At 45.8% G+C, this 25,768-nt stretch overlaps 1 long non-coding RNA gene across 1 annotated transcript; it reads right to left on the bottom strand.

Moving 5' to 3' along the window:
* Positions 1-425: 425 nt before the first annotated feature.
* On the bottom strand, positions 426-2,109 carry LOC119329715. Its single transcript, XR_005159699.1, has 3 exons — positions 2,073-2,109; positions 1,926-1,994; positions 426-539 (listed from the first exon to the last, which is right to left on the bottom strand). It is a non-coding gene; the product is annotated as an uncharacterized LOC119329715 (long non-coding RNA).
* Positions 2,110-25,768: the final 23,659 nt, after the last annotated feature.

Below are 25,768 nucleotides of genomic sequence, written 5' to 3'. Positions count from 1 at the left end.
GGCATACTGTGTAACCGAGACATTTGTGCCACCTTAGGGCATTACTCACCCCTCATATATTGCTTTCACTGAGGGGTGTTTACATGTACAATAGCAATATTTCAGAATATTGGCATCTCAAATACATCTCATACACACAAGCACAAGGTATTGAGTTGCATCCGAATGGCATTAACCATAAGTATCAAATGTCGAATTCAGAATAAAATAATAACTAAGATAGGTCACATTTTGCGAAGATAAATTGTCCACTAAGACAAATTGGTCCATAAGATAAAGTATTTCAAACATCTAACATAACTTGATTTTGGCATGACTTGAAGATCACTAGACTTTTATGGCCAATCATCATTATCATTGACATACTCATTATATTCCTCATCTTCATAGTCATTATATCCCTCACCACCATAGTAATCATATGGCTCATCACCATATAGACCATCCTCGCCATAGTCATCATCTCCCTCGCTGCCATAGTAGTCATCCTCATCATCATCTCCATTACTGGTACTGCCTCCAGTCCTGCTTCCCATTCCCTAAGTAATGATAAAACTAGTTGTTAGTATAATTTAGCTAAATTTCAAGTGACATACAGGACCAAACATATTTTTTCTAATTGAAAGGTAAGCTGCTAGCTGCTATTTAATAGTATGACTATCTAACAATATGATTGCCGATTTTCCTTTTGATCCTGCACATGAGATTTTCATAGGAAACATGAATCAGCAGGAGGGCACTGTCCAAGTACAGTGGATATCTATCGGCAACCCAACTATCAGTAGTGTTTACATTTTGCAGTCTCATGACACAGCCGAACAAGTAAACTAACATAACACTATTGGCTAGTTCGAGCATATAACTAATTAAGAATGACATATTCAAAAAGAGGTTAATGTAAATTTCCATTCAAATAATTTAATGGCAAAAGCTCACATAAAATTTACACCAACAATGTTGTAGATTATGCTGCACATAAATATTTATTACAGGATTTTTGTTCTGATACTTCACATACATTACCTAGCATAGAGCTAATTGGAATCCTGAAACTAGCAATTTGGAATGATCATGAGCATGTATGGTTGATCTTTAAGGGATAGCAAGCGTCAGTTTAGCTCAAGCTTGTAAAGTACATTTGTACAGATGTGCATGTGATCTTGTTTCCAACAACAATAAAAAGCATATACTAGCTGCATGTGTCCCAAGGAAGAGTATTCTAATTGAAATGCGTCTGTACCGAGGGTTCAACAAACATGATCCAACCATGCTTAGGTAAAAAGGAAGAGTATTCCTAAGAAAAATATTCGAGATGGTTTGCTAAAGTCTTTCATGTGTACTAATTCTTTCCCTGCGACCTGAATATATTCTACATGAAGTACAAATAAACTATTGTTCATACTGTCATATGTTTGCCTATTGATGATTTTCCAATTAACATGCTTCAGTTTATCTAGTTTTGCGCATAAGAAATGAGAGCAAATTAAGATATGCACGCAAACAAGGCATATGTACAGAGAAACAAGCAAACAAGGCATATGTACAGAGAAACAACCATGGCAATTGTAGGCTATCAAGGGTGGTCTTCACTACATTTTTTCATATATGTGCAGATAAACTTGTTATATCAACCATCAAGTATTTATATGCATTAGCAGTCATTTCTCTCAGGTGATATAATCCTTTAGAGGAATGTGCCCATATAGTTAACCATGCATTTATTTTCACAAATCTGCAATTAAAACAATGAAGGATCTGGTGTCTCTGCTACTACTATCCATGACCAATAATCCTGCACCTAACATGCACACACAAATTCTTTCTTGATATCGTCTAAATGTGCTAATGTGCAAAGAGAAAACAAAATCGGTGGAACAAGGGGGTGGTCATCCGGAGACTTGCAGGCACGACGACAATGAACTAACCTTTTCAGGTTCGCTTTGATGCACATCACCTCGTCCCCTACGAATTCGGCCTTCCGAATCTGATGTAGACTGTCTATCATACACAGAAGACACATCAGTTAATAGTTAGATTGCTGTAAGCCTACCATCGAGATGGGTTAAACTTACCAAGTCAGCCGCAACTGATTGCATTATGCCATCAAAGTCCACTCCCCCTTTCTCAGCCAATGACTATAAACATCAGCATGCCAGCACAACCCTATCCACTCAGACTCCAATTTATAAGAGAAGGAAAGATTACCTGCACAACAAGCTCAATGCCTCGAAGATGCTTGTTCTCCCGCTTCAAATGTTTGTTCTCTCTTTCTAGACGGTCCTCCCTAGCAAACCGCACCGGTTGTGAGGCCATCACCCTTTTAGACTTAAACTTGGCCTTCTCTGCTTTGCTAAATAACTCATTAGCAATTCCCAGCCTGCCATGTGGCATTCTACCTGCTGCTTCATAGATGATTTGTCCATCTAAATCTGGGTGCTCCTCTTCCCAATTTTCTCCATGAGCATTTTTCATTGCCTTATCAAAATCCTCCTTTTTAAATAAAAAATTAATGTAAACTAAAGTGTTGCGCAAATAGTTGTCATGATGATTAAAATGAGCTAAGTCACAAGATTTCGCTAACCCAATGATCGGCAGTTCTTTGACTGCCAATCTTCTCTTCGTTGGTCCCTCGATGCAAATTATGCGTGTGAAGACAAGCACCGGAAAGTCCAGGGACTTTCCCTGTTTTAGTGTCTGCATTTCAAGAGTGTGAAACATCATCCAAGTAAATGAAACTTTCCTATTAAACATAAGTAGAGAGATGCTTGACGAAGATAGAGTACCAGGAATTGACGTGTGGTGACAACATTTCTCGCACCGCTGCAATGGAAGACTGTATCCCCATTAGCAAGTCTGCTCCTCTTGTTTCTTAAGGATAACGCTCTAAATTCAACACCACTCCAATGCTCACATAGTAGACGCCAACCAACATCGGTACCAAAGTCAATTTTCTTTGCAGAAATTAAAGCTTCCTTAGTTGGCCAACGGTTACCATTCTCATCCACTTCTGTTAGTTGTGCAGGCAATTGTCCCTTCTTCATTAATCTTTTGATGGCTGCCACATTTTCCTCATGTAGCATCTGTTTCACTTTCCTAGTCAAGTTCTCCTCCAAAACACCATCTGCCTTCTCTTGCTCCAATGGGTCACACTTGAAATGCCACTGCCAAAAACCATCCCAAAATATTATTGTTAGTTACTTGTGCATTTGTGAAAGTGAGCATACGCACAAAAAATCAAAGCTTCCAACACTTCATAGATAAACCAAGTAGTTTTTTCATGTTTGTGACCAAAACAAAGAATTGTAACTACCACCCATCCACCAGTTTTAGAATTCTTATTTATAAATATAATATGGTTACATCTGTTTCAGAATTCTATGTACGTACTAGTAACCATAGAACTGATTAAAAATTCTCAAATCATTTATAGAAACAATGCACATATATATATATATAGTGTGTGTGTGTGTGTGCGCGCGCGCATATACTTACCCAAAATTCTTCCACAATTTTGGAAGCTGTTGATCTTACTTCTGGGCCAGGGGACCACTTGTAGTCCTCCCAACACAATACTAGTTTCTGGTCATTTTTTGGACCAATTGGTGGTGGATACATCTGCCGCACTAAGGCACCTTGCACCATTGATGGATCACGAGCAGTGTATAGGTGCCTTTCCCATAACCTGTTATTATTTGATCAAAGATTGTTAGCACATGAATATTGCTCCAACAAGTAAAGGAGTTGGAATATTTAATACTTACACGCCTTTGGGAACTATAAGCGGTCGGTCAATTTCCTCTAGTCTGAAACCGACTGAAGTCCTAGTTCTTGGTGTTCTAGCTTTTTTAGCCTGTGTAGTTGACTGAGTTGATCCATTCTTTCCTATGGAGACACTAGAAGAAGACTTGTCCAGCCTAGGCACTGAGAAACGCCTATAATTCAAGCGGCCCATCCTATTTACATACTGGCAAATGCATGCTCATTAGTTACATAAAAATAACGACTAAATGATAACAAAAGGCATGCAAGTAGAAGAAAAAAAGGACTTGAAACGTTATGTAACAGCTAAACTGGAAATACTACCAACCATGGTATATTTGTTCAATAGTAGTGTCACTAAATCACTATACAATATGTATTACTACCAATAGTAAACATACTATATTACTCACTAGTTGTGTCACTATATAATATTTATTGGTACCAAGAAACAAAATGACAAGTGCAAAAGCTATAAATGTTTAGTAATCATCATCGTCATATTCCGAGTCATGCTCTATTGCATCATCCTCATCTTTGGTCTCATATGTCTATTCTTTTCCTTCCTCTTGTGGTAAATCTTCTTCCTCATTGGTACTCTCTTCCAAATCATCTTCCGAAGATTCTTCTCCCTCATCATTAAAGTCTTGATTTTCTATTCTTTCAATTTCAGAGGGATCAAGCATCACATCATCTGACTCCTTTCTTGGCTCAGCAGACTCATCAACAAATTTGCCAACGTCTACAGAGAAACTACCCAGCTGACTAACTTCTTTGAAATATTCATCTATAGTAGATGGGTCATATGCACAGTCGTCAAGGTTACTAAAGCTGCTGCTTGGCTGAATCGTGTACACAACCCTCCAATCACGAAGATCTCTCCTCAAGGATGCATACTTCAAGTAATAATCTTGTGTAGCTTGGTGAGCCATGGCAAATGATTCAAAATTACGAAGCCTTGAAGACCACTAGATCTCCACCAAACCTAATTTTTCATTTGGCTTCACACCTTTGATAGGATCAAACCAACGACATTTGAAGAGTACCATCTCAATTTTTCTACCAGCTGTGAAGGATAATTTGATGATTTCCTCAATGACACCATAGTACTAAAGATGTTGAGTCTCTGAGATGAAGGAAGACAAACAAACTCCTGTGTTCACTGTTTTCAACCTTCTACGTTTTTTCTCAGATGCCTCTAATCTAAAGCGAAATCCATTCACGTCATCGGAGCTATAGGAATAGGCTCTAGAGCTGCATCCATTAGCTAAATTCCACAAGTCCTCATCAGAATTATGATCTTGTTTGCACTACAATGAAGTGCAAAAATACTTGGATTATTAAACATAGTAGTAGTTGAATGGAGAGCATATATAAGGCTAATTAAAATTTTCTTACAGCAATCTCGAACCATTCCACAAATTCCGATGCCATCATTTGATCAAGGCCCTCCAATGTCAAATTGGGATGCATCGCATATTTTTCATCCTCAAATTCTCTGCAAATACACGTATGACTATAAACATCTGAACATCTTGCACACTAGAATACTAAAATTGCAAATTATTCATCACTTCATCTCGAAATCTGTCAACAGCAGAGCAGTTGATCAAAATGTACAACCTTGCTACATTCAACTCTTCACGCGATAGTTCTCGGGCAATTGCCCTTCCATGTAGGTTTCCTTCATGATGAAATACATCTAAGGTACACCCATCATTATGCACGCTTGTTCCTCCGTCATTATATCGTGGATTCTTCTTCCATATAGTGCGAACGTGATCACTGAAGTACAGAGAAACACAATTTGTGATCTCCTGTACAATACAAGCTTCAACGATTGAACCCTCCACTCTTGCCTTGTTTCGCACTTTTAAACGAAGATAGTGCATTGCCCTATAACAAATTATTATGAGTTTCAGTGATACAAGACATAAGTAGATTAAAACATGATGTACAAATTAAAGGTACATATAGTCTAGCATACCTCTCAAAAACATACATCCAACGATATGCCACAGGCCCGCCAACCCTTGCTTCATATGGGAGATGCACAATCAGGTGTTGCATTACATTGAAGAAGCCTGATGGGAACATTTTCTCAAGCTTGCATAATAGAACATGAACCTCCTCCACAAGTTCATGCATCCGTTTAGGAGCAATTTCTTTGGCACACAATTGCCAATAAAAAAACTTAGCTCTACTATGACCTTCCATTTAGGTTCTGGGATGAAGCCTCATAGAGCAACTGGCAAGAGGCGCTCCATGATGATGTGGTAGTCATGGCTTTTCAGCCCAATAAATTTTTGTTGTTGTAAGTTCACAGTTTTACTTAAGTTAGCAACAAACCCATCAGAAATCTTCACTTATTTAAACCACTTAAGAATGGTCATTTTATCGTCCTTGCTGACACAATATTTCGCTCTAGGTTTCTTCCACACACCCTTTGAATTCTTGTTCAGGTGTAGCTTTGGTCGATCACAATATAAAGCAACATCAAGGCGTGCTTTCTTGTGGCGAAGCAGCAATTTCTGAAAATACTCTAGTTCCCACAAACCACTTATAGTGATCCAATTGTGCTCCTTCCCAAACCCCTCAAATTTACTCTTGCCAGTTTCGTCATGAACAAGACTTTTGAGTTGTTCATACACCTCTTCTCCAGACAAGGGCTTTGGTGGAGGATTTAGAACTATTTTTTTCTTGCGAAAACATTTCACACTCCTATGAAATGCATGGTTAGTGGGAAGGAATCTCCTGTGGCAGTCAAACCAGCACGGCTTTCTGCCATTCTTCAATGAGAATGTCTTTATGTCAGATCCGCATATAGGGCAAGCAAGCTTTCGATGGGTGCTCCAGCATGCTACTAATCCATAAGCTGGAAAGTGATGAATGGTCCAAAGCAAAGCTGCCTTTAAGGTGAAATTTTGCTTTCGATAACTATCATAAGTTTCTACACCATTTCTCCACAAATCATCAAGTTCGTCAACTAGAGGCTGCATAAAAACGTTCAGATTCTTTCCTGGATGATCTGGACCGGGAATAACTAGTGCAAGGATCAGGTTACTCTGCTTCATGCACATTTCTGGTGGAAGATTATAAGGTACAACAAATACTAGCCAACACGAGTAGGAGGCTGCTTTAATACCAAAAGGTGTGAAGCCATCAGTTGCTAGACATAGCCTTATATTCCTTACTTCCTCAGCAAATTTTTTAAATTCCCTATTAAATTCCTTCCAAGCTTCACCATGAGAAGGGTGAACCATTACTTCATCACTGGCACGAGGCCTTGCGTGATAGTCCATGTGCTTGGCAGTGCTTTGTGACATGTACAACCATTGTAGCCTAGGAGTAATTGGGAGATAGCGCAGAACTTTTCTTGGTATCTTCGTAGATTTATTTCCTGCTGTTGTTTCCTCATATCTAGGTTCTTTGCAGATAGTGCATTTTTCTTTATTTTCATTCTCTTTATAGTAAATCATACAATTATTGGGGCATGCATGAATTTTGACGTAAGGCATTGCTAGACTATGCACAAGCTTCTTGGACCTATGGAAGCTTGCTGGGAGATATTTTGCAGCATCGTCCCCAACAATGTCATGTATAAGAGCCATCATCTCATTGTAACAAGCTTCTGACAAATTATGTTGTGTTTTAATAGTCATTAGCCTTCCTACAATGGATAGACGTGATTGTGTGGTCTTCTCATGCAATGGTTTATCAGCTTCCATCAACATGTCATAGAATTTTTTGGCAGCTTTTGTTGGCTCATCACCTTTAGAAACCCCTTCGGCAACAATTGCATCAACTAGCATGTCATTCATTCTATCTCCACCCCCATGTTATCATGCTCTGCATTTTCAGGTACATCAGACTCCCCATGGCTAGTCCATCTCTCGTATCCTAACATGAATCCATTGCTACACAAGTGTCTAGTCATGACATCCCTTGTGCGCTTATGATGGCAAAAGCAGTTGCTGCAAGGACAATGGGATTCCCCATCTACGGCAGCATCGGGCAATGAGAATGCATGATCTAGAAAATTATCTACTCCATGTTGCCAAGCATCACTGATTAACTTCCCCCGTCTCTCTTTGTACATCCAACTACGGTCGACATCTACATTGCTACAAAAAATTATATAGTAACAATGAGATCATCAATCAAACAATTCTATATTTGGCCTACATTGGCCATAACTAACAAGATGGTCATTAGGAGATCTATCCAAATAATCTAACTAATGTGCAAGTTTATTAATACCTATTTCAACTTTCTGAACTAGAAACTGAGGGAACTGTTCAGGTTATTAATGGCCATCAGAAGCACATACTAGTTGGAGATGAGTTACTTTTTCATGCAGCATACTATCTAATTATGATGTGAATCAGAAAGAAAGTGGAGTCATATGATAGATTCATAGTTTAATTAACTGGAAAATAAATTATGTACTGCGGCACCAGGCGAGTTGTACCAAAAACGGGTGAAACCACCTTAAAGTTGCTACAGTAGTAAACACATAAAACATAACCTTTTTGTGAGAATACCAGCTAAATCATATATTTAAGGTTCTACAAATATTCTCTCTATTTCTTACAAAATTAGTTCATGGCTAACATAGTATAGAAAGAAAATAAAGAAAACAAGATCAACTCGTACAACAAGAAAACTTGCCAACCTAAAATTATGAACCGCCAACAAACCAATACTGATGCATCATGCAAAAAGAAAATTGCAATGTAGAAATAATGGACAATCAACACAATCACGCAAGTCAGGAAGGAAGAAAAGTACTTAAGGGGGTGTGACAGAGACCAGGAGAGAGGGGAATGAGGAGGGAGAAGAGAATGATACTGTGGCGCCCCACTGTGATCATCGTGTGCCGATTGATCGGCCATCATAGAGGAAGCAGAGGAACCCCTGACCACCCGTCGGAGTGGAAGCAGAGGGACACTGGGCACCCCTTGAGCTAGATTTGTTTGGATAACGAGGATGTGTTTGTTTTCAAAGAGGACCAGGAGACTATGGTGGTTAGTTTAGGACCTGATTTGGTGTGTGGTGCACCGGCGTGGGAGAATTTTTTGCTGGCCGCGCCAAGAAGTCAGCGCCAGATCGCCAAATAATTTGGTAACAGGAGTCCACGGCTGCGAGATGGGCACCAACCACTACGCGAGAAACGTGAAGAAATAGATAACCACGAGGCCTCCTCAACGGATTCAACGGACTCAATTATATTATCCCACGCAAAACACGGTAAATATCATGGTTCGAGTAGCAATAGAACATGAGCATATCTCATTATCTCTACATCACATAATCGTGTCAATGTTGCAACAAATTGTCTCTATTGTAAGTGCTGATTAACTAATTGACCAAACAACTCAGTCTCCACATTTAGTTGTGTCAAAATTTCCTCAATTTCAGTTTCACAAAAAAATCCCGAATTGCCTACTATACTGTACTGTACTGGCCTGAAGAGATTGGGTGTGGTTAGGACATGGCCTGCCTAGACGATGTCGAAGAAGTCGCCGTGCTTGCAGGAGGCGGGGTAGAACTGGACGCGGCAACGAGGTAGCTCTGGGGCTGCCAGTCCTCGTCCGTCTTCTTCGCCAGTGCAGGCTCTCCCAACCCAACCCCCGCTTCCCCATCTAGCTCATGGTGACACGGGAATCTGCTACTGCTGCCTGTCGCGTGACTTTGGGGTCAAATCTAAGACGAGAGTATAGGAGGATGGTGGCAAGTTAGGTGACACATCTAGGCGGCGACCGACGTTGAGAGAGAGGTGAAAGTGAGTGGCAGGACAAAGGGGATGTAAGCGGTGGGGCTGGTCAACGGCGCTTTGAGAAGGTCTAGTATAGATAAATTCTAAGGAGGCACATGTCACAACTTGTCTGATGTCCACCTGGTATAGAGCGCATAGTGGTGTACTAAATTTTTGCACACGCGTCATTAATTAATTATTAGTACGTATGAAATCATATAGGAGTACAATAACTTTTATACTTTTAACATTTATTTTTTGGGCCATTTTTTTCATCTTATTTTTATTCTTAGATTTCTCACAGTTCGTTTGGCACATACATGGTTCCTTTTTTTTGACATGGCACATACACGATTCTTGGATGATCATAATATGGTTTTTTATTGTGAAAACTGGTTGTCGGTGTCAAAACTGGCGGATCTCGGGTAGGGGGTCCCGAACTGTGCGTCTAGGCCAGATGGTAACAGGAGACAAGGGACACGAAGTTTTACCCAGGTTCGGGCCCTCTCGATGGAGGTAAAACCCTACGTCCTGCTTGATTAATATTGATGATATGGGTAGTACAAGAGTAGATCTACCACGAGATCGAGGAGGCTAAACCCTAGAAGCTAGCCTATGGTATGATTGTTGATGTGTATGTTGTCCTACGGACTAAAACCCTCCGGTTTATATAGACACCGGGTAGGGTTAGGGTTACATAGAGTCGGTTACAATGGTAGGAGATCTGCATATCCGTATCACCAAGCTTGCCTTCCACGCCAAGGAAAAGTCCCTTCCGGACACGGGACAAAGTCTTCAATCTTGTATCTTCATAGTCCAGGAGTCCGGCTGAAGGTATAGTCCGGCCATCTGGACACCCCCTAATCCAGGACTCCCTCAGTAGCCCCCGAACCAGGCTTCAATGACGATGAGTCCGGCGCGCAGATTGCCTTCGGCATTGCAAGGCGAGTTCTCCTCCAAATTCTGTGTACCTGTTTGAATAAAGTCCGGTTTCTTATAGATGTTGCGCTCCTTGGCTTCTACGCCCAATAATGGCCGCTTCCCACGTGTCAAACGAATATGAAAAGTCTGAGTGTTTTTACATTCACACCCCTAGCCGCGTAAATGAGCTGCCCTATTTAAGGGGATGAGGATTTAGATCCAATCCACACCTTCTCCCCTCCACGAGTGTTCATCAGAGCGCATCCGACAAAGGTCCATTCCACCATGGCTAGCCGTCGCAACTCCTCCGCTCGCCCTTCCAGCCATAAGCCTGGATGTTAGGAGAGATGTTCCACCCCGCATAGCGAGCTAGTGACGCTCCAGACCAAGGGATTTCTCCCTCCGGCCTATATGGTCCCGGTTCGAGCCGGTCTTGCCGTCTACAATGGCGGAGAGCAAGCAGAGAATGCCCCTAATCCCTCCAAAGGAGAGCGGGTGTGCCTTGTCCCTTACTTAATAAGGGGGCTCGGATTTCCAATCCACCCATTTCTCCGGGGGCTGCTGGAGTTCTACGGCCTCCAGCTACATCATCTCACGCCTGCCTTAGTATTGCATATCGCGGGCTTTGTAGCCCTTTGCGAGCTGTTCCTGGGTGTTGAAGCTCATTTCGGACTGTGGAAGGAGCTATTTTGCCTCATGCCCCATTCCAAGAAGGGGTCAATATATCAAGTGGGTGGAGCTGAAGTGTGGCGCATCGCCGGGACCGGATATTTTTCCGGAACCCCAAAGAAGGCGTCCGAAGACTGGCCCTCGGAATGGTTTTATATAGAAGACGTCCCGCTGCCAGATCCTGTCTGGATCGGCCTCCCTGAATTCAACAGCCCTCAGAGGGAAAGTGACAGGGACATCATTTACCTGATGGGCCGAATAAGATTGTTAGCCCATTCCAGACTAACCATGATCGGGGTTATGGCTGAATGCATTATGCGGGGGGTGCAACCGCTTCAGTATAGAAGCCACCCCATGTGGGATTTCAACGGGAAGGATGACGCCACCCGCTACGGTCGTAAGGGGCCGGATTCAGCTGCCGCTCTAGTAAAGATCTTGTCTACTTTGTATAAGGGAGAAGAGGAGGAATTTCTCCGCGTCAACCCTCGGGGTGGATTCTCCATGCACAATCCCCCGAGCTAGGTAAGCGGCCGTATTTACTTGTCTATCCGTTTTGTATTCCCATTGTTAAATATTCAGTCTGACGACTTTAACGCAGGAACTGCGCCGGGCTGTTAAGGAAATAAGCAGCCCTCCTCCACAACCCGAGGACCCAGGACGGTCCCTCGACCCGGTCTCTCAAGAGGATCCGGACATATCTGTGGAGCTGATTGATGGAGTGTTCCATCAATTGAGCGAGGACAACGCCTTGGTGGCCATTACGGCCGATTACCCAGGGCTAATCCTGACGCCCCAGGTACCTGAGATCAAAGTCCCAGTACCCCGAATAGGTGTCCGCCCACTCGTGTTTAGTTTCCTGATTGCAATCGAACTTTACAGGGGAGGTTTTTAAGGCGGAAGGCCGAACCTGCGGCGACAAGCCAACGAGGGGCCGTAGGGCCCCGTGGGCCGAAAAGAAGCGCAGTTCAGACCGAGGCGTCAGCGCAAAGGTATGGCGCGCCCCCTTATCCCAGGTGTTATACCTTCGAGGCACATTGACACTCGTGCTCTCTTCAGGACAAAGAGACCTCGCCAGACTATACCCGGAGAGGCTGCCAATTGCGCCTCCACCAGCCAGGCTCCAAAGCCTGGTCCGGAGGTGGAGGCGAACGCAAGGCGCGCGCCAGACGCTCCTCCGACAGAGGATGTGGACGGGTTGTCTGCCACCAACTCTGAGGTGGAGAGTGCCATGAACCACAGGCGTCGCCGGACAATTCTTCGCAATGCTTGTTTCTCCCAAGGGGCGTAAGATGCCTTCAACTCGGGAGATGCGCACCTCCGTGCCGCTCAAAATGGTCTAGCCAGAGCCACGGAGCAATATGTAAAAGACATACGGGTAAGAAAATTTTGGTAATTATATATATAGCAGTAGCCCCCAAGACATGAAACAGTTAGAATAACTGATTTAAGGATCATGCAGGTTCTTACAGAAAAGAATTCCCTACTGTCCAAGGAGCTGGAAGAGTGCAAAGCCCAACTGGAGGCCACACTAGCCGTGGCAGGGGAGCCTAAGGAGACCCCCTCTGGTAATATACACTTCGAAAGATAAGTATTTTGCGAAGCATGGCTTTGGTGCGAATCTGACAAATGAAATTGCAGATGGCGCCGGATTGAATCCGGAAAGGCAACACCTCCTACGCCAGCTAAAGGCTGGTGAGAGGGTGCTATTAAAGGTGATGGGGGAGAAGAACGATCTCCAAGATGCCAACACCAGGCTGGGCGTCGAGCTGAAAGATGTTCGTTCCCAGTTGTCAGACTCCGTGAAGGAGAATCAGCGGCTTCGGCGCGGCATATTTAGTAAGTGCTTGAACAAACCTTTTGAAAGAAAGTTCGGCGGGGAAGTCGACTAACAGAGCAATGTCTGTAGGTGTGCTAACAGGTCGTCCTGCAGAGGAGATGTCCGGTTCTACGGGTGACCTTCTTCCCGAGCTCTCGCAACTGCTTGATCGAGTTTGGCAGGCAATGCGTGGCGTCGCCCAGGCCCTGTGGCCATCCATCTCCATGCCCGAAGGTCTTGGAGAGCTTGCAGAGAAGCTAAAGGGAGCACGGCGGCGCTTCCGATTGTGGAAGATATCAGCCTGCCGTCAAGGTGCTAGGGAGGCCTGGGCCATGGTGAAGACGCGGTACGCAAAGGCTGACCCCAACCACATGGGCGAGGTCGGTCCTGTAGGGCCCGATGGGAAGGAGATCCCTGTAAGCTTAGTATACGGCCAAGTAGAGTTGGCCACAAAGTATTCCCAGCAGGACTGTAAATTAGACAGCCTGTTAGATGGTATTGAAGAGGAATACAACCAGTCAAAATGACTATGTAATTTAATTGACATTTATAATGCCTTCTAGTCGGATTGTAGATCATTTGTCATGGCCGACCTTTTCGCTTCAGCCTCGGGACCTAACGGTCCGGAGTGTGTCCGAATTCCCATGCGGTTATATAGGAACCGGGGAATGCATGGAGACCAGGCGTAGGGGTCATTAGGGCGTGAACAGACAAGTGCCCGACTAGGTATGTTATATTACATGGTTAGTAAGAAACATCTTCCATGGAGAATAGTTCCGTTAGGGGTTCCTTTCCCTGGGAGGCATGCCCTAAGGTGCATGTCCATGCTGCGAAAAGAAACGCAGGAAAAACATCTGGGGGCGTATAGATAAAAAAAGATCATCTTTAGTTCACGGACCGAATATTCCCTTAAGAACGCTAGCTTTCGGCTTCACCCAGTCTGAGGTACACGTCCGGCTGACCCGGCAGTAACAATCGCAGAGGTGCTCCCTTTACCACCTAGTCGAACAATCAGGAACGTAGGGGTAAGCACAGGAGCCAGGCAACCCAGCTTGGCCAAAACTTAAGTCATATCGATGCATATAATGGTGAATAAAAGGTACATGCGGAAGTGTGACACATGTGTTGGGCATGAAGCCCGCATGAATAAGCTTCTGTTTAAAGAAGCCCCCAGGTTTAATGAGCGCGGATAGCGCATCACTTTATGAGCCTTTAGAGGCTATAAGAGAGAGACAGAGAAGAAGAGAAATGTAAGACAGAAAGTATAAAAGATGGACAGAGGAAGGAGACAAACACAGAGTCCGGCGCTAGGCATAGAATCTTCGGAGACGGGCTGCGTTCCATGGGTTTGGCTCGAGTCGGTTATCCGATGCATCCCGCAGGCGGTACGCTCCACCAGTCAGGACTTGGTCAATTATGAAGGGACCTTCCCACTTGGGCTTGAGTTTGTCCTTTTTCTTGTCCGGTAGTCGTAGAACTAATTCGCCAACGTTGTAATTTTTGGCCCGTACTTCTCTGGTTTGGTATCTTCGAGCCCGCTGTTGATAGAATGCGGAACGGGCTTTTGCCACGTCATGCTCCTCCTCCAATGCGTCCAAGCTGTCCTGCCGATCGAGCTCGGCTTCTCTTTCTTCGTACATGCGCACTCGAGGTGAGTCATGAATTATGTCGCAAGGCAAAACTACCTCTGCGCCGTACACCATAAAGAATGGTGTGTATCCGGTGGTGCGATTCGGCATGGTCCGCAGCCCCCAGAGTATGGAGTCGAGCTCCTCTACCCAGTGTGTGTTAGATTCCTTGAGGGACCGCACTAATCTGGGTTTGATGCCGCTCATGATAAGACCATTTGCACGTTCGACCTGGCTGTTAGTTTGTGGGTGATTGACGGAAGCATAATCGACCTTGATGCCCATGTTTTTGCACCAGAGTTTTACCTCGTCGGCCGTGAAGTTCGTGCCGTTATCAGTGATGCTGCTGTGGGGGACGCCGTAACGGTGTACAACCCCGGATATAAAGTCTAGCATCGGTCCGGATTCGATCGTCTTAACAGGCTTGGCTTCTACCCATTTGGTGAACTTATCCACCATGACCAGTAAGTATTTTTGCTTGTGGGTTCCGCCTTTAAGGGGTCCAACCATGTCAAACCCCTAGACCGCGAAGGGCCAAGTGATGGGGATGGTTTGGAGGGCGGTGGGTGGCATATGGCTTTGGTTTGCAAAGAGCTGGCAACCGGTGCATCGTTGGACTAAGTCCTGAGCGTCTTCCTGGGTCGTCGGCCAATAAAAGCCTGTATGGAAGGCCTTGCTTACAAGGGACCGGGCTGCAGCTTGATGACCGCCGAGTCCGGCATGAATTTCAGTAGGAGATTCCGCCCCTCCTCTTTGGAGATGCACCTTTGGAGGACTCCGGTAGTGCTTTTCTTATAAAGCTCTCCCTCGTGGACTCTTTAGGCTTTGGATCGCCGCACTATGCAGCGTGCCTCATTTTGGTCCTCGGGGAGTTCCTGCCTAGTAAGGTAGGCGAGGAATGGTTCTATCCACGAGGCGATGACGGCCATTATTACGTGGGCTGAAGGTGTTATTTTATTGGCAGAGCCTCCGATTGTGTCAGAATGTTCGGTGTCGGGCAGTGCGCTTGGGTCCGGGCTGTTATTGTTCGGCTCCCCTTCCCATGCTATGGATGGCTTGAACAACCTTTCCAAGAATATGTTGGGGGGGACTACATCGCGTTTTGCACCGATGCATGCTGGGACATCTGCCGCCTGATTATTTTCCCGGGCTATATGGTGAAATTCAAGCCCCTCGAACCGAGCTGACATTTTTAGGACGGCATTGCGGTAAGCTGCCATTTTTGCATCCTTGGCATCGTAGTGTCCATTTATTTGGGATATTGCAAGGTTCGAGTCCCCGCGCACCTCTAGGCGTTGGATGCCCATGGATACTGCCATCCGGAGACCATGTAAAAGGGCCTCATATTCGGCTGCATTGTTGGAGTCCGTGCACATATTCAAAGGGCCTCATATTCGGCTTCATAGTACGTATTGAGCTGTGTCTCCTGTGGGGGACATCAAAACGACGCCAGCCCCCAGTCCGGCCAACATCTTGGAGCCGTCGAAATGCATGATCCAATTTGAATATGTGCCGTACTCTTTAGGGAGTTCGGCCTCCGTCCATTCTGCGACGAAGTCGACCAAGACTTGTGACTTGATGGCTCGTCGTGGCTTATAAGTTATGTCGAACGGGAGGATCTCGATGGCCATATCGCAATCCGGCCTGTTGCGTCACGGTTGTTTACAATATCGTTGAGTGGTACTTCCGAGGCTACTGTTATTGAACACTCTTGAAAGTAGTGTCGTAGCTTCCGGGATGCCATGAATACCGTGTACACAATCTTTTGATAATGCGGGTACCATGATTTGCAGGGAGTGAGGACAGTGGACACATAATAGACCGGCTTTTGAAGGGGGAATTTGTGTCCGTCCGCTTCTCGTTCGACGACGAGCACTGCGCTTACAACCTGATGTGTTGCTGCAATATATAATAGCATTGGTTCGCCAATGTTTGGCGCGGCCAGGACTGGGTTTGTTGCCAGTATGGCTTTTATTTCGTCGAGTTCGGCCGTGGCTGTGTCCGTCCATTTGAAGTGTTCGGTGCACCGAAGGAGGCGGTAAAGGGGTAGGGCCTTTTCTCCCAAGCGGGAGATGAAGCGGCTTAGAGCCGCCACACATCCGGTTAACTTTTGTATTTGTTTGAGGTCCTTTGGGATATCCAGTTGTGACAGAGCTCGGATCTTGGCTGGATTTGCTTCAATTCCTCTACCGGATACAATGAAGCCCAAGAGCTTTCCGGCTGGAACACCGAAAACGCATTTTTCCGGGTTGAGCTTGATGTCGTATGTTCGGAGGTTATCAAATGTGAGCCTCAAGTCATCTACTAGAGATTCAACATGTCTTGTTTTGACGACCACATCATCTACATATGCCTCTACTGTTTTGCCGATCTGGCTTGCCAGACATGTCTGAATCATGCGCTGGTATGTTGCGCCGGCGTTTTTGAGCCCGAAGGGCATCGTGTTGAAGCAGAATGGCCTGTATGGTGTGATAAATGCCGTTGCGGCTTGGTCTGGTTCTGCCATCTTGATTTGATGGTAGCCAGAATATGCATTGAGGAAACACAATGAATCATATCTTGCGGTAGCGTCGATAATTTGATCGATGCGGGGGAGGGGGAAGGGATCCTTTGGGAAAGCGTTGTTAAGGTCTTTAAAATCAACACACAGGCGCCAGGATTTGTCCTTCTTTGGTACCATCACCAGGTTTGCTAGCCAGTCCGGATGTTTTATATCTCTGATGAATCCGGCCTCCAATAGCTTTGCTAGCTCCTCTCCAATGGCCTGTCTCTTAGGTTCGGAAAAACGCCGAAGAGCCTGTTTGACAGGTTTGAATCCTGTTTGGATATTTAAGCTGTGCTCGGCCAGCCTGCATGGGATTCCTGGCATGTCTGAAGGGTGCCAGGTGAAAATGTCCTAGTTCTCTCGTAGGAACTCTCGCAATGCGGCGTCGACATCAGGGTTTAACTGTGCCCCTATGGAAGCTGTTTTATTGGGGTCCGTTGGATGGACTTGGAATTTGACTATTTCGTCCGCCGGTTTAAAGGAGGTGGACTTGGATCTTTTGTCGAGTACCACATCATCCCTATTTACCATAGAGCGCAGCGCAGTCAGCTCCTCAGCCGCTAGGGCTTCGGATAGTGCCTCGAGGGCTAGTGCGGCTGTCTTGTTTTCGGCGCGGAGTGCTATGTCTGGATCACTAGCGAGAGTGATGATCCCGTCAGGCCTGGGCATCTTGAGCTTTATGTACCCGTAATGGGGTATTGCTTGGAAGATTGTAAACGCTTCCCGCCCTAGTAGAGCGTGATAACCGCTGCTGAACGGAGCCACCTGGAACGTGACCTCTTCGGATCTGTAATTATCCGACGTGCCGAACACCACATCTAGTGTGATTTTTCCTGTACAACACGCTTCCTGACTGGGGATTATTCCTCTAAAGGTTGTGCTGCTTCGCTCAATGTGGTTCCATTCTATTTCCATTTTTTGAAGAGTCTCCTCATAAATGAGGTTCAATCCGCTGCCGCCGTCCATGAGTACCTTGGTAAGACGAAAGCCGTCCACTATTGGACTGAGGACCAATGCGGCTGGTGCTTGGGCTATTCGGAATTTAGGTTCATCACTGGCGTTAAAAGTAATAGCCGTGTCACTCCATGGGTTTATTGTTGCTACTTGGTAGACTTCGGCAAGGCTGCGGAGTGTCCTTTTTCGCATATTATTTGATGCGAAAGTCTCGAAGACTGTTAATACTGTATTGGTGTCTCTGGGGTGGCTTTCTGTGGCCTCCGGAATTAGGAGATTTTTGCCAATTTTGGCCACCTGCCGGAGTATCCAACATGCTCTGAGGCTATGAGTTGGTGTGGCGTCCTCTGTACTGTGAATTTACAGGGTCCATTAAGCCACCCTTCCAGTACGGTTCCATGCCTTGTAGAGGGTTTTTGCTTTTTAGTGCTTGACCCGGGTGACTGGTGATGCTGCACCCTTTTATTTCGTACTGGGTTTGTATTCAGGTCCGGATTGTCCCAAAATTTTATTTCGGTTTTCCAGGCGCTTTCCATCGCACAGTACTTTCGTACGATGGATGCCAAGTTAGCGAAGCGTGTAATATCACGGCGACTTATGGCATTGAGTATTCCCTTGTCCGTGCAGTTATTGCAGAAAATTGAGATTGCGTCTTCCTCGCGGCAGTCCCTTAGCCTGTTCTTAACCAGGAGGAATCTGGCCCAGTAATGATGTACTGTTTCATCGGGTTCTTGCATGATTTTGGATAGATCGCTTATGTTGGGGTGGGTGGGTGGAATTAAATCCGAAGCCTCACCCCATCTAAGGCTCAGAGGCCGAGGAATTTCTAAACTCGAAAATTTGGATTCCTGGATGTTGTGTAATGAATCCAGCCCGTCGTCTGACTCTAAGTTTAGGTCTTGAGTGATATCCTCCCCTCCGCAGGTATCCGGCTTGGAGGGATCGGGAATCTGGATGTAGCGAGTCCTTAAGATAGATGAAGGGTCACCGCACTGTCCCTCTACCACGACAACGTGATGGGTGACTTGGGGAGAGTTAATCTCTCTCAGATCGGTTTTAGGCCCAATCTGGTCGTAATCCGTAGCGACCCCCAGGGCGGCAAAGCGATCCAAGAGCTCGTTTATGGAGGAAAGCTCTATTGGATCTAACTGCTCGGCGAGTTCCGAGTTGACATGAAGATTGTTTTTGATGGCTCGAGAGGTCATCATCAGCGTAGAAGCCGAACATGCGGTCATAAGAAAGCCACCTAACCGGAGGGTTTGGCCGATAGCCAAAGCTCCCTTAGCAACGGTGCCGTCTTTAAAGACGGGGAGAGGCATCCTTCCTGATGGCGACGACATAGAGGAACTCTCAATGAAAGCACCAATGTCGGTGTCAAAACCAGCGGATCTCGGGTAGGGGGTCCCGAACTATGCGTCTAGGCCGGATGGTAATATGAGACAAGGGACACGAAGTTTTACCCAGGTTCGGGCCCTCTCGATGGAGGTAAAACCCTACGTCCTGCTTGATTAATATTGATGATATGGGTAGTACAAGAGTAGATCTACCACGAGATCGAGGAGGCTAAACCCTAGAAGCTAGCCTATGGTATGATTGTTGATGTGTATGTTGTCCTACGGACTAAAACCCTCCGGTTTATATAGACACCGGGTAGGGTTAGGGTTACATAGAGTCGGTTACAATGGTAGGAGATCTGCATATCCGTATCCCCAAGCTTGCCTTCCACGCCAAGGAAAAGTCCCTTCCGGAAACGGGACGAAGTCTTCAATCTTGTATCTTCATAGTCCAGGAGTCCGGCTGAAGGTATAGTCCGGCCATCCGGACACCCCCTAATCCAGGACTCCCTCAATGGTCATCATGCCTTGGATGATCCATTGGTGTGTTGTATTTGGTTCCATCGTGCACCCGATTTTTTTCTTTTGCATGGTAATACGTGTCTCATTCATATCATAAAGATGAAAGTACAAGCCACGTAAGGATCGACATGACAAAACTGAAAAGATAGCAGAACATCTCTGAGCTAGCTAGACACCAATGCTCCGCCACCTAGCTCCAGCACGACCACAACAGCCACTGAAGAAAAGAACGACGTATCACCTCCTCACCCAAGCTCGACGCGGCTCAATCGCTGATATGCAGATTTGTGGACCCCCAAGGTGGCACACCAAAACTGAAGTCATTGTTGCTGAATGAATCTGATCTAGGCAACAGCCCGGACATGCTATCGAACTCAAGATGTAGCACCCCAGCACGACTAAGACGCTGAAGGAGGAAACCGCACTTGGCATCCATCAACCACGAACCCAGCACGCGTTCCATCTTCCAGATGTCGTTGATGTAGTCCACAATCTACATCCGCTCCTGGACTACCTCCCAAGCTTCATGCCGATGTTGGGGCAGACACCATCGCAACGGTGGAGCCCGAGGGCACATATCCACCACGAGGGTGCCACCGACACACCATCCTTGCTTGAAAAGTATGGTTTTCAAAACCACCCCCAACCATAGGGCTAATCGTCTTGTCGGGGAAGGATCTGAAGAATCTTTATTCAGTGCCGCCATCGCCGCCACCGAAGCCAAGACGATGATCAACCTAAAAAGAAGCTACTTTAGCCTAAAACTATCCACACACACACACACACACACACACACACACACACACACACACACACACACACACACACGTGGATCCGGCGACCCCCACCCCCTAGCATGGACGATCGAGGTCGTCGGCGGAGGGGAGCCACCGAAGGACGGCGGCGAAAGAACTCTCCTTGGGAGAGACGATGGCGAGATCACCCTTTTTCTTCCCGAGGAAGAAAGAGTGACCACCGCTTAATGGTTGATTTGTTGTGTTTGTGGTGTGTCTGATAAGGATTGTGCATAAAGAATCATATGTATATAATGACTCTTTTTTAGTTTTGAAATACGGAACTCAGGCTTGTTATAAGTCACAATAGTACAAGTACTTCATGACCATCCGTACGTGTTTACTAAGGACCTAAAATGGTGATGAAAATGGGAATGAGTTCATATTGTACGAACATAGTCTCACCGATGCAGCAGACGACGACACTTTGAAACGGTAAGGCCTCTGTGGCTCCATGTGGCGGACTCTTTGTAGAAACGGTGATGCATCCCTTTTACTTTCTTGGTTAGGAGGAAAAAGAATGGTCGCACCGCTTCGGACAAAAAGGATCATATGTATCGTATGCATAGCATTTCACTTTCTTAATTTTAAAATACAACACTCATCCTAGTTATAATTCAAGATGTAATGAATACTTCACGACACCTTTGCATTTAATACATAATATACAAAGTTGCATTTATTAAAAAAATCTATAGATACGTACAAGCCAAGTTACATAAGTACATGACTAAGTAATTATCAAACTAGTACTTTTGTAAGTGCAATTTTTTAAAACATCATATTTGTATTATCCTGTACCAATTTTTTAGCATCCTATATATTAATTGTGAAAAAGAACATATAATGCACTCTCTTACAATAGCAATGCTTGATGCTAGTTCATGAAATCTTCTTATACTGAATTATCTAGAATATAACATCGGTCATTCTACATATGTTGTCCATTGAAATATCTCATCGAGAGGGAAAGTCACCCGCTGGTTATCACTATACACCGTAAGGTATTTTCTCAAATAACTGAGAGGCACATATCTACCGTCGGCCATGTCCTCTCATCGGTGAGAGTTTTGTTTTCACCTTGGGCTATTAAATTACACCATCTGGCATTACATGTAATCCCCGTGGGTGTGGCAAAATCCGTCGAGCATTACATGTAATCCCCGAGGGTGTACCAAAAATCGTCGGGCATTACAATTAAACGTCGGGCATTACATGTAATCCCCGTGGGTGCAGGGAAACCCCTCGGGCATTACATGTAATCCCCGTGGGTGTTGGAAAAACCGTCGGGCTTTACGATGAACCGTCGAGCATTAAGTTGGATATCCGAGGGGTGGATTTTCACCGTCGGGCATTCTAGTATACCATCGGCTATTAGTGGTAATACTCGTGAGTTGACACTAACCATCGACCATTATAACTACCGTTGGCTATAACTGTAATACCCGACGGTCCGTCGGCTATTAGATTTCACCGTCGGAAATATGGGGATTTCTAGTAGTGAATATTCTGTCCAAGTTGGATGGACTGTCCCTATTACCTTTGAATGGATTCTTCTGCTTACTGGGTTTGGAGCCCTGAATCCAGCGTTTACTATCGTATCCTATATTTTTTTCGTTATTGTTTCGACACTTCTTTTGCTGCATCGTAGCCCGCCATTGCCATCCCTGGACTTAGAAGTGCTGGTGTCGCTGGTACTGTTGCTTCTACGAGCCAACCAGCTATCTTTGCCTGCACAGAAGCGGCTCATAAGTGCAGTAAGAGCTGCCATAGTCTTCGGCTTTTCCTGACCGAGGTGTCGGGCGAGCCACTCATCGTGGACGCTATGCTTAACTACCGCTAAGGCTTCGTTGTCCGGACAATCCACGATTTGGTTCTTTTTAATTAAGAATGGATTCCAAAGTTTGCGAGCTAACTCTCCGGTTTGCTGGATTATGTGACTCAGGTCATCAGCGTCCGGTGGCCGGACATAGGTGCCCTGAAAGTTGGCCCGAAAAGCATCTTCTAGGTCTTCCCAGCTTCCAATGGAGTTCTCTGGGAGGCTGTTTAACCAGTGTCGTGTTGCTCTTTTCAGTTTTAGAGGGAGGTAGTTAATGGCATGGAGATAATCTTCGTGAGCCATGTAAATGTGGAGAAGAAATTCTTCAATCCATACAGCGGGATCCATCGTTCCATCGTATTGCTCGATGTTCACGGGTTTGAACCCTTCCGGAAATTCGTGCTGCATTACCTCATCGGTAAAGCACATGGGGTGTGCGATACCTCTATACCGGGTGACATCGTGTTGGAGTTCGAACGACATCTGTGTTCGGTGCTGACCCCGGAGTTGGTTATGTTTGTCGTGCCAGGCTTGATGGTCGTCATCTCATGTGGGGGCATGTCCTCTTGATCCATAGATTGATCTGGTCTGGCTAGCTCTATTGGTAAGGTCCTGACCTAGGTCATACGTGTAGCCCGGAGCCGTTGTCTCCTTGCCTCTATGGTGAGGGGGCACGTGTTGGTGTTTGGCATAATTAGCCATTTTTTCCCATCCATGTGGTGGTCGGTCCTATTGATCAACATGATTGTGTTTTGACGGTATTGGCTCAAAGGCCTCGTCGTCGAATTGTGGTAGTAGCCTGCATTTGGGATAACTTTTTGTTTGGCGCTCAAAGCCATATCCTTCTTCAGCGGCTAGGACCTTGGTCCATCTGTCGTTGAGCATGTCCTGTTTGGCTTGAATTTGTTGTTGTTTCTTTTTCAGGCTCCGTGCGGTGGAGATGAGTCATTGCTTGAAGCGTTCTTGTTCAAGGGGTTCCTTTGGGACGATGAAATCTTTGTTACCGAGGATAACATCCTCTTCGAAGAAAGGTAAGTAGTTACGATCTTCCGAATCCTCGTGATCGACGAGTTCCTCGGGGCTGTATTGACCCTCTTCCCTTTCATCCTCCTCGATCGCAGGCTCAACGGGGTGGTCGGGGTCTTCAGCGTTGTCCGGAGTATCACTATCTCCCGTGCCGGTATTGCTTTCCCTTCCCCGACGCGATCATGAGGGGCGCTGCTGACGCTGGTGTTTTGGTGGTTCGTCGACGGGTTTATCCTCGTCTGGATCTTGAGTGCCATCGTCGTCCTTCCTCTCAGGTGTATCCACCATGTATACGTTGTAAGTAGAAGTGGCCGTCAAACTCCCAGTGATGGGCGGGTTTTGACCTGGTTCGGTTTCCACATCGTCGTCCATTCCATCGATGTCTTCAGAGGCGTGGTCTAGCATGTCGGTTAGATCCTCGACAATGGCTATTAAGTGGGTGGTGGGTGGGACGTACAATTCCCAACTCTCAGCCCCCAGTTCAAACTGGGCCTAGTTCGTAGGTGACACTCCCTTGATGGCGAGAGATTGTATTAAGTTCAGTGTTTCGTTTAAGAGCGAAAGCTGGATAGGTGTCTGAGGATCTATGGAACTAGGCTCGGTGATAACCACTTGACCGAGCCCGATGGAAGCATACCTCGAGAGTTCGGAGTTGGTATCCGGAGGCGAGCTTGGCTTCCCAGTGAAGTGGTGAGTCCTGTTTGACTTCTGGTTCGCCGACGGCGTGGTCGCATCTGGGTCTCTGGCTAGAAGCTCCGTGATGGGAGAGAGTCCGACGGGGTTCACCCTCCCGTCTTTCAGACGAAGTGGTCCGCCACAGATCTAAGGCCGGGGCGGACATGAGGGTTGACCCCTGGACGTGACCTGATAGTGGATCCAAAGGACCTCCCTCGTGTGGGTGGGGAGCGGCGGCCGAGGCCGTGAACCCCTCATAGATCAGGTCTCCTCGGGTATCAGCGATGTATCACTACTGCAGGATGCTGCTAACGCGACACTATGATAAGAGACCCTTCGACGAAACTGTGTGCGATGCAATAATCGCAAACAATGGTGTAAAAAACCCGTCAAAAAAGGTGCAAAACGTTTGCGATGACGGATGCATCAAACATGGTTCAAAATTTAGTTGTGTGTGTGATGCAGGGCATACGGTTCAGTTCTTAACTGTTTGCGATGAGGCAACACAAAAGAAAAGGGCATCCAGATTAAGGCGTGTGCAATATACAACATACGTTTCACTCGGATGAACTATTTGTGATTAGGCAACAGAAAAGAAACAGTCAGCTAGATCAAGGTGTGTGCGATATACGGCATGCGGTTCACTCGGCCTTGTCGTCAGTGTGTGACCTCTGTGGTAACCGTTCGCTCCCCATGGCCTCTTCTTGTACCGTGGCAACCGTCCACCGCCTCTTCGCATTTCCCTCGTGATTTGGAACTCCTGTAGCATGGTCTTCCTCCCTCCATTTACCTTCACCCTTTCCTTTCTGCCATTGTTCGATCGTCTTCTCCATGCAGTGAATAGGCCAGAAACGACCCCGTTATTCTTGCCCCAATCTGAAAGATGACATGGTGGAGGAACTCATTGATTGGTGCGACGTCATCACCTCGGCTAGCATGGCAGGTTCGTTCAAGACCATTCTCAACTCAACTAATAACATCATTACAAGGAACCCAAGGGTCCAGGAGCGGTTTGATCTCCCCTATCTTCTTCGCCATGACCCTGATCACTGCGCGGGGACGACGGAATCCTCGCCTTGTGCAAGTTGATGCCGCTTGATAATGATACGTGTGATTTTAAGATGCCATCGCTTTAGCATAAGGCTTGGGCAGGCGCAAATGGAGATTGGGTTGTTTGTATTGGGTACAACTACGAGTGGGAACTTGTGAATGTGTACACTCGTCACCGGGTTCCACTTCCAAAAATCTTAGACTGCCCTGAAGTTGAGCACACCGGTATTCTACGTATGTTCAAATATGATCATCGTGACTATCGTCTATGGAAGATAGCAATTTGTCGAGTTCCCAACCGCTCTTGGGATTACACGAACTATGAAGTTGTTGCTATCTTCGGAAATCTTGTTGCCGTCCTTGCTTCCACGACTCGATGGATATTGGTCAAAAATCAATTTTCGTAAATGAATGAGTACTATGATGCAATTCAATACAAGGGTCTTGTGTTTGCTGCCACCACTCATGGCACTGTTTTTTCATGGAATCCATATGGTT

This window comes from Triticum dicoccoides, chromosome 7A, assembly GCF_002162155.2.
Source record: "Triticum dicoccoides isolate Atlit2015 ecotype Zavitan chromosome 7A, WEW_v2.0, whole genome shotgun sequence".
Classification (NCBI taxonomy): domain Eukaryota; kingdom Viridiplantae; phylum Streptophyta; class Magnoliopsida; order Poales; family Poaceae; genus Triticum; species Triticum dicoccoides.
Note: the sequence above shows the minus strand (reverse complement) of the source record. Positions and strands in the feature narration are given on the sequence as shown.